Here is a 10941-nt window from a genome sequence, read left to right as displayed (position 1 = left end):
AATTTTTAACACTTACTTAAACATACTAGTGAATTAATCACTAGATTAACCTAATTTAATTGGGGATCTTCATTTTTCTTAACAATTGATAGTGGATAGTAGACACTTGACACCGAATTGGATCCGTTGTGTGCATTAATAATAGCCACTATCTTTCATGAAAAGCTAGCACTTATATTCTTTTATGATATCGTTGAAGCCTGCTCTATATATATAGGGTTACTAAGCTCTTTAGATTTCATTAACATAACATATATAGCGGGTGTTAATAATAAGCACCATATTATTGAATGGAGAAATTATCTTCTGCAACCCTCAAAGGCTTCCATTCTTTGTATGTTCAATTCCATTATTCAATTTGAAAAGAAAAAATGAACATAAAGAATGGGAGCCTTTTTGGGTCGTTGAAGGCTTTGCTCTTTGTCTTCCAATAGTTAAAATAAGTGCATGCATGATGGTGCAATAATATATTCAATTTAACTGTTCATAGAGGTTAATTTTATAATTAAGAATTAATAGTGACTTTATGTTAAAGTATAAAATTACATATATTCATCTCTCCCTATCCTAAATAGTTCAAAAATAAAAATTTTGAGAGAAATAATTAGTTGAGAGTTAAATTTTTATGATGACTAAAATAAATACATTTGTAAGTGAGTGACTTAATAATATGTTTTTGGATGATTTATATAAAAATTCTGATATTATATTATAAATTATTTATTATACAAGTTTAAGATATATAAATAGTGACTACATTGTAATAATATAAGTCATTGCTGAAATTATATTTTCAAATAATTATTTTATAATTAAAAATCTTAAAAAAAAAGTATATTCTTTATGATTCTACTCATTGTAAAAGAATTATTGGTAAATTTTTGTATTTATTTAATACTAAACCTGACATTAGCTAAAAAATTGGTAAGCTAAGTCAGTTTTTGGATTGTGCTATCAATGAACATCTAAAGACAGTCCATCGAGTACTGTGCTATATGAAGGGATCTCTAACTGTAAGTCTCTTTTTCTTAACAGAGTCAGATTTGCACCTTACTTATTTTTCACTTATGCATATTATTTTTATCTAGGACTCTCCTTGGTAACTTGGAAAAGCAAGAAACAATTCACCGTTGCAACATTCTCTTCTGAAGCAAAATATCAAATATTGGCATTGGTAATCTGAGAAATTAGTGGTTAAGCTATGTTCTTCATGATCTTGGTGTTCCAATCCAAAAACCAATCAACATATACTACGATAGCAATTCAACAATTTATATTACTACTAATTCTATATTTTACTGGCGGACCAAGTATATTGAAGCTGATTGTCACATAATTCATGATAAGTTACAAAAAAAACTGATTCACATAGTTCATGCTGTATATTCTAAGCTTGGATTGTTGAATTATTTTTTTTTTAATAATATAAACTTACGAGAGGGTGTTGCTTAATATTATTATTACCACTGTTGTTATTTAATATCAGATAGTTGTTGTTATTTAATATCAGATAGTTGTAGATCGTTAGTGAATTAAGGTGTATAAAGTTAGTTGACGTGACAGCAATTTTATATAGTTGTAATATAGCTATAAATAAATAATTATAAAACTTGTATTTTTTGAGACTTTTTATTAATACAAGTTTTATTGCCTAATTTTTTCTTTTCTTCTCTGATGATATATTTTTCTTCAATCTCACATGCATTTTTCACATAGAAAAACAAAATAAAAAGAGCGTGACAAATTTATATCAAAATACAGAAACACGTATATTATAGTTACTTATACACGTAACTAATATCTCTCTAGTAAGTGTTATTATGCTGCTTCAATTAATATTTAGTGCCATCCTTATGATTGGAATTGGTACCAAAATTTTTTGTATATCAAAATAAATTTCGCTTCAGTTTCTGTACTCGTGTATATATCAAAAATGTTATTTATATATTAAAGTTTAGTTTAGTGAAATTTTTTGAAAAAGTATTTATATTTTTTAAAAGTTTAAATTTTTTATTTTGTATTTGGTAAATAAAAAAAACCATATATTTGTACTTACAGTTTTTAAAAGATCAGAATACTTTTAAAAGTACTTAAAATAAATCTTTCAAAAATTAGTTTAACTTTTTAAAATTTAAAAATTTAATATAATCTCATATATTAACTAATTTTTAAATTTAATGTTTGTATTTATGTCTATTATCATATTTTTAAATTTTAAAAACTATTTTACCAAACATAATTATTGTTGCTTGTGTTTATTGAAAGCTATTTTTAATTTGATTCACCAAACATAAAAACTACAACTTTTAAAAAGTCATCTTTTAAAAATTAGTTTTTATAAGTTACTTTTAAAAAGTAAAAGTTTTACCAAATTAAACCTAAAATTAGTCACTAAAATTAGCCACCAATATATTTATGTATAAATACATGTGTAATTTAATTTATTTTTAATATATATTTATATTTTAATATATATTTTATACTGATAACTGACTTTAATAACTGATTTTATTGAACATATAGTATTATTCTGTATATATAACACTTGAATATAAATAATTTATTAGCTCGAATTAGTCAATGAGATAGTCTATTATGTTATAAAACAAAATTCTTTACATATATATGGAGTATTTGTTACATATAATTATTGAAATTATTAGAGTCCTTAATCTTAACACCATATTACATTATTAAAAAAATAATTAGTGAGAGTAAAATCATATCCGATCGAATTCATTTATGAGTATGATTGAAAAATTTTAATTTTTTTTATCATCTTAATTTATTATTTTTAATTTAATATTTGAGACCGAATAATCGAATATTAATTTTGTGATAGATAAAAGTTATAAGATAATTTTGATATATTAGTGTTATAATTTTAGAATTCTATTTATACTTGTTCATTAATTTCTATTAAATACCGAAGACTTAAGTAAAATAAAATTATATTTATTTTATTTTAGTTAAAATTTAAATTAGTAAATATTTTTAATTTATTCTTTTTATTATTTAAATTAATAATAAAATTATCTTATATAAATCAAAATATAAATGAAGAATTTTAAAATGACTATGTTATAGTAGTTACAGTAATTATATAAATATTGTTAAAATTAAAGTTATATTTTTTTATAACACTTTTTTAAGTAATACTTTTTAAAAATCGTTATTTAATAATAAAAAATATTATTTTAATTTTATCAATACTTTTTTAAAATATTATAGTTATTGTAGTCACGGTAACATAATCATTTTTTTTTATAGAAAAAAAATTTTCATTCAAGAAAATAAACTAATGACACTTACAAATTACAGAAAAAATATTAGATCAGAAACTAAGAAAGAAAATAGATAATTTTTTTGTTGAACTATTGTGATATTGTCTAAAAGAAGGCACAATATTCAATTACAGAGAATCTTATAAAACATAAACAGAGACAAATTACAATTTTTTTTATTTTTAAATTTATATAGAAAATGCTCTGCAACATAGAAAAATACTTTCTTTCTCTTTGAATGAATTTAAAAGTTTTTCGAATTTAAAATATCTGCATGGACAAAATTTTTTTTTTGTTATATCTTCATTTCAAATCTATAAAAATATATCCAAAACACTTATAAAGAGAACAATACAACACAAAAAAGATAATAGATGGTAAAGAAAAAAAAAAAAAGAAAAAGAGAAGGTTAAAGAGAAGAAGATTAAAAGGGAGAGGATAGAGGTGGGAGGAGGGGGAGGGGAGAGGGCCACACGGCCAAGCTAAGGCGGCAGTGGCAAGCCGACAACCCTCAAGAAAGTTGTGGTTTTGTTTCTCTATCCGTGGAGAAAAAATAATTTGTACCTTATTAAAATAACTAATTAATATATATATATATATATATTAATCACAAAATAGACTGAGAAAATAAAATTTCTTAACAATAATATAAATATAAGGTGAATAATTTTACTTTATCTTTTTTAAAATAAAAGATAAATTACTCATTATAACATATACAGTTATTATTGATAAATTATCTTTTTATCAGAATTCTAAAATTCACGTTATTTTTTTTTTTTTAATTGAAACTTAAAACTTGATAACAATGTCATTTTTATCGTCCCTACTAAAGATACTTCTTCTTCTCTAATTTTAAAACTGTAATTGCTCTCAAATTCAATCACCATTTTCAATCAATTAAGTTAGGATTTTGAATTTGTTCTTACACTTCCAATCTCCAATTTTAACGAGCACATCTATCAATTTTGTAGCTCTCTCCTTCCTAAAATTTTCTTTTTAATATTTTTCTTAAATTTCAGCCGGATCAACAATGGTATTCCTCTTTAAATAACCAATCTCATAGTCTTGTATAACTATATAATGAAAACAAAGTAAAATATTAGTTAGTCATAAAAATAATGAGTCAATAATTATCATCTTAGGATTTTTATTATCTGAATAATGATGGAAAGATAATTTAAGAGCAATTAACGTTAAAAAAATAAAATATCTTGGTGTGCTCTTTCACGCACGAATTACCATTATTTTTAACTAATATATCACAAATTCTTATAAGTTTTTCAGCTCTTTCTTTTTAAGAATTTTTTTCGATCATATTAGAGATATCGATCAAATTTGACGGTCTCATTCAAACCTTAAAATTTTGGTTAAAAGATAACTTATCAATAATTACTGTACATATTATAGAAAATAATTTACTCCTTATTTTAGATAGAGAGGACACGTAGAATTTACTTTAATTATAAAGTATTAGCTAGCTAGGGTGAAAGTTATAATGGATTCCTCGTTTATGTGAGAATTGAAACGTGGACTATGCAAGAAAGAAAGGAAGATGTGTTGGGATTGAAAACGCATGGGTTACATGCACAGTATCTTGGCCTTTGGCTTCATTGGAAGGTGTTGTGAATAATTGTGGGATTGATTGGAATTAAAGGAACGCACATACAACATCTCAAAGATTCTTACCTAAAATAAGTCAAATTCGATACCCCTTATTATGAACCTTTCTCAGCCACCTCTTGCTCATTCATTTGAGTTTGATTCGTATTTTTTCTTTTTGTTGGATTTATTTTTGGCACCCTTTTTTAGGTGTCAAATTAATTAATTATTATTCGAGTTAATGTATAAAAAAGTTATTTGTCGACAAGAACTCTATCTACTCCTGCTTTTGATGTTGCCCCTTTGCTTCGTCAGCACTTTGTCTTCATCATAGAATCGAATCAAACTTAAATTGAATTATTATAGCACTTAATAATGTCTAAATAATTTAAATAATAAGGGTTACTTTTCACTTAATTAATAATTATAATTTTTAACTTAATTGATCCAACATCTCTGCTAGCTACTTGACATTATTATAACATTTCCTAATTAATAATTAAGATAAGGTTTTTTTTTCCTCTTAATATTATTATTATATTTAAGCCATTTTGTAAATGGTGGAATTATTAATATCTGATTAGGGTTATAGTTTTTTTTTTTTAAATTAAAATTTTTGTATCAATGTGCGCATTAAATTTATGTTCATTCATCGGATTTTATTCTTCAATATCGGCACGTGGCCTGTAAATGCATTGATATACAAATGATTCATTAATCATGCATGGATACACCAAACTTAAATAAAAATGTCAAAAATATTTGTTTATAAAGATATTTTGTATAAAAATATAATTTATTTATTTGGTTATATTTTAAATAAAAATAATATTTTTATAATATATTAAAATTTAATCTTATAATTTATCATTTAAAAATTAAAAAAAATAATTTTTATATGAAAATAATTATAAAATTATCGTTAGAATATCTACCAATATATAATATAGTGGACAAAATTATAAAGTTGGTATCATATTGATAGTATCATATATCTTGTAGTAGTTACGTTCATCAAAATAATCCTTATTGAATTTCATCAGTTTAATTTATACTATTTCATATTCCTTTTATCTTATCTTTAAATGTCACGTTTAAATCTATTTGTCACTAATTTTATTCAGACACCTGGATAAGCAACATAGCTAGCTAGTCTTATTAGCAGACTCTATCTAGAGAACCTAATCGAATCAACAAATTAAAGCGCAAATTATTAATTTTTGATTGCATCCACTTCTATAAATATTCCCACCATCTATATATGCATCCATCCATCCATGCATCCATTAATTAATTAATTAATTAATTAATGTCAACTGCCAAATTTCCATTTTTGGTAACACACTGTCAAGTGAAAAACTAAGATGCATGCTATGTTAAAACAAGCAAGAATTTATTCAATTTAAAGATGATGATGATCTCAACTGCATACTGCAAACAAAATATAATAAAATTAACATGGTTTAAAGTATTAATTGTTAAGTAAAGAAGTATTTTTTTTTAAGAAAAAATGTACATAGAGTAGTTGAATGTATTTTTATTTATTTTGAAGAGCAAAAGAGTATATAATTTTTTTAAAAAAAAAAGCACCATCACCACCAATTGTCATTTTAACTAAGGAGAAAAAATTTACATGCAATTATTTTTATATAAAATTGATAGTTAAGAGTTTTTAGATAATAATTTTGTCAAATTTGTCAAATTTAGGGGTATTTGCGGTGCAGTTTGGATCGGTTTTGAGTCAAAAACTCATTTGATCCGAATACTAATTTTGCTTGCGGTGCGGTTTGGATTGGATGACTTTAAAAAAAAAATTTGATCCGATCCGATCCAATTTCAAGCGGTTTGGATTGAATTGGATTTGCGGTAAATTAAAAAAATTAAATACATATAACAAATCTTAACATCAAATTTTAAATAATCAACAATAACATAACAAGTCTCAACAATATTTTTAAAAGCCAACGATAACATAATAATAGAAATAAAATTATAGGTTAGTTAAAATAAATAAATAAATAACATTTTGAACATAAAATATTTATTAAATAATAATACTGAATAATATAAAAATGTATAACAAATTGAACATGTTATAAGTATAATTGTAAAAATAATAATATTATAGTACATTGTGCGGTTTGGATTGGATTGGATCGGTTATGAAAAATAGATCTGAAATCCGATCCGATCCAGCGGTTTGTAAAAAATATAATCCAATCAAATTCGAATTAGTGCGGTTTTAATCGATTTTCGGTTTAGATTGGATTGGATGAGCGGTTTAATTTGGATCGGTTTAAATTTGAACACCCCTAGTCAAATCTGTTAAATCACTGAACGACTCTACTCAACTATCAACTTTACGTGAAAATAACTAGTGCATTTAAATTTTTTCTTTTAACTAAAAAGAAAATAATAATTTGGCGAATAATCTAAGCAGGCAAAATAAGAGAATTTCGTAGGACAAGTTGTGGTGGACATCTTATGAGCATGTTCCTAATCACTCTTCTCTATATATAGACAACATACGATGTAGACTAGGAATAACAATTAAGGGGTGTGCATAGGTTGGAATTATGCATGCCATCTTGAATAATGTAATAATATATGGATCGGAGCATGTTTTTAGTGACCCTCAAAGGCTTCCACTACTCCATGTTGCAATTGATTATTGTCTAATATTAAAAGATATGATCATTATATGGGGGAGTGGAAGTACTTGAGGGTCCATTAAAGATAAATGTTCATGAATTTATTTAGAAAAAAAAAAATCACCCTTGTTGATTCACTACATCAAAAGCGTAAAATAGCGGCGATTTTAAAAAAATTGCTGCTAAATGAGATTTAAGTGACGGTTGATACAATGAATAAGACAATTGCTCAAAACAACTATATTTAGTGGCAGTTTGACTCAAGTCGTCGCAAAAATACTTATTAGCGACAGTTAACCTAGGGTTGCATATCAGCTACCAAATCAATAATATTTAGTTGCTGTAACCGCCGCTAATTTACAGGTTAGTCCAAGAAGAACATATAAAACATTTTGTTATCTAGTGGCGGTTTCACTAAAACCGTTGCGAAATCAAGAAGCCACTCATTTAATTTGTTCTCATTTTTTCAAACTATGTATCCACTAATAAAAATTTATTCTTCAAGTTTGTTTGAATCACTCCTATTTATCTCGTGACATTATTTTTGTATTTGTTTAATTTGAAACAAAGTCACTTTTTATGCATTTAAATATGTATATAGTGTTTTCAAAAAGGAATTATGTATTAAAAGTAATATATTTTTTAAATTACTTTTCAGCAATTATTTAACATAAAAAATTGAATAAAAATCCTTTTTTAAATTTATAGTACAATGTCACAAAATAAAAGATGCTACGAAAATTTCTTTTGTAAAACTCTAAAATAACATACTTTAAAATAATATTTCAGCTTATTTTTTTAATCATGTGCTCAAAATTGCCGTTTAAATTTCCTCTCATTCACTTGTAAAAATAAGAATACATCTTTCTATGCTAAAATAAATAAAAAATTATCTTCTAGTATAAGATCTTTTAATATTACATCTAGACATAAATTAAAAAAAAAAGTATGTAAACGTCTAAAATAAATTTATATGAATAAAACAATATTCAAGAAAACAAAAATTGAAAATTTATCTAAATTGCATCCTAGTTAACCTCACTACCTAAACATTTTTACCATAGCCAAATTTCCAATACTACTATTTTAACCATCAAAATATCACAAATAATAGATCAAAGTCTTAAAACTAAAGAGTAACAAGAAGTTCATTGCATCATCTAGGAATATTGTGTATGTGAAGATCAATTTTTTCTTGAAACATCGTATTAATCTTACAAAAAAAATACTCTATCAAATTTTATTGCCATTTGCTTGCTGGGACCAACAAATTAAATTTTTAAATGCTCCACCTACCATGCATCCTTATACAGTTGAAGGCACTCTTGGTATATAGTCTCTCCATATTTGAAAGTTGATATATGTGTTTTTAGTTTTTATTTTGGTAGACACTCAAACATTATTATTTTTATGTGAAATTAATAATTAAAAATTATCAAATAATTTAACATATTTAATTAAACTGTTATCTAACAATTTTAAATATTAATTTTGTAGGAAAACAACTGTATTTAGGAGGTTTGCTAATTATATATTTACTATCACTAATCATTCTATATATAATATGTTTATTATTCACATAGTTTAAGAAACGAGATAAATTGTCATGATTTTTACGTACAAAATTTATGTGTAGGACTGATGCCTAGCATGACGCGTTTTGACGAGTGAGTGTGGGGGGCCACCCGCTAGCACGATATTGTCCGCTTTGGCACACCAGGCCTCACGGTTTTGCTTTTGACGATAGGGATGATAGCCGAAATCCCCCACACTCACTCGTCAAAATGCGTCATGCTAGGAAGAGATATCCACATTCTTATAAAGCATGCTTTGTTCCCCTCCCCAACCGATGTGGGACCTTACAAATACTACGTTCTCCAGAACTTTAAACTCTTTTCCATTAAAAAATTAAGCTAAGGCAAAGGTCAAGGATGCTGATTATTCTTCTCAACTTACCATTTTTGTTGTTCACAAATGGCTCGTGACTCACACACTATCAATATAATCGGGTAGGTTTATACATACAATATTGTGCTCAATGATAATACTAGAAAAACAAAAAAAAAATTAAATCTACTTTATTTAGTATTTATTAATTATAGCAATAATTAATAAACGTTAAATAAGACAAATTTTAGTGGGTTTTAGCTCATTTTTTGTTTTGCTATCAAACATTTTTGTATAGTTAATAATATTCATTCTTGTTTCTTCATGTTTCCCCCTTAACTCTCTTGGATTAATGGAGAACCGTATCTTTGACATATGAAAAACTTTTGTGGTGCTTGATGTGGAATTGGATCCGTTTTAGAGTGCAGGGAACATACCCACTATTCTTTTGTCTGTATTATCCCCCTTCCTCTATATAAGGTCATTGAAGAACCATAGGTTTCACTAGGGCATAGCATGATAATTAAGAAAATTACTATATATAAATGGTTGCACTAGAGGCTTCGAAGATTCAACAAGAAATTGGCTTCTGCACCCCTCGAAGGCTTCCGCTACACCTTGTTTCAAATCAAATAATCGATATGAAGAAATATGGAGTAGCGGACTGGGCCAAGAGGGGTACACAAGACTTTATTCTTTGTTCTTGGATGTTATTCAATACTTTACCTATATTGTTGGTGACTATGCCAAGCATGCAGCGAAGCTTCATAAGGTTTATGTATGTGTTTTAATTTATTTTGTAAATATTTTATCTGCAAGTAAGCTTTATTTTCATTTTTCAGTGAGTATCGAATTCGAGAGAAATGATTTTTTTTATTTGTTTACAAGGGGGTTTAGAGCCCAAGAAAACAAAAACTAAAACTTTAAACTAGAGACTATACGGGGTAATAAAACCCCTCTACTATCATCATCAATAATGTGCCTTAACTCAGGTGGGGGAAAGTCAATGAAGTGAAATTTTGGAAAAGCTTCTAGGTTGTTCTTAGCAAGCCAATCTGCACTTCTATTGGCTTCTCTATAGACATGTTTTATATTCAACTGGCAATCTCTTTTCACGATCTGACCAATGCTTTTGACCAGAGCCTCCGGATGATTTTGGATTTTTTCCTTCTTCTGCAGAGTTTGCAGCACTGCTCTGGAATCCGGGAGAAATGGTTAGGGACATAGACCCTCATCCATCTATACCAACTTGCGTTGTTTTTTTTTTTTTTTTTTGTGTTGTTAATTGTACCATTTTTCTTCCATTTAATTGAATTAATTAAGGAAATGATTCGCTTAAACAACAAATTAATGCTGTAGTCACAAAATTATTAGGTGTCTTTATATTCTCTTTGTAATAAAATTCCAAACATACATGCAACTATATTGACATGTGATGTTCTACCAATTAATATTAACATACAACTCTATATTAGCATGTGATGATCTACTAATATTAACAATTTCTTTTATAAATT

General features: G+C 26.1%; 1 long non-coding RNA gene across 1 annotated transcript; it reads left to right on the top strand.

Moving 5' to 3' along the window:
* Nucleotides 1-9780: 9780 nt before the first annotated feature.
* On the top strand, nt 9781-10901 carry LOC112794517 (uncharacterized). Its single transcript, XR_003198890.3, has 2 exons — nt 9781-10202; nt 10604-10901. It is a non-coding gene; the product is annotated as an uncharacterized lncRNA (long non-coding RNA).
* Nucleotides 10902-10941: the final 40 nt, after the last annotated feature.

The sequence above is a fragment of the Arachis hypogaea genome, chromosome 14, assembly GCF_003086295.3.
Source record: "Arachis hypogaea cultivar Tifrunner chromosome 14, arahy.Tifrunner.gnm2.J5K5, whole genome shotgun sequence".
Classification (NCBI taxonomy): domain Eukaryota; kingdom Viridiplantae; phylum Streptophyta; class Magnoliopsida; order Fabales; family Fabaceae; genus Arachis; species Arachis hypogaea.
Note: the sequence above shows the minus strand (reverse complement) of the source record. Positions and strands in the feature narration are given on the sequence as shown.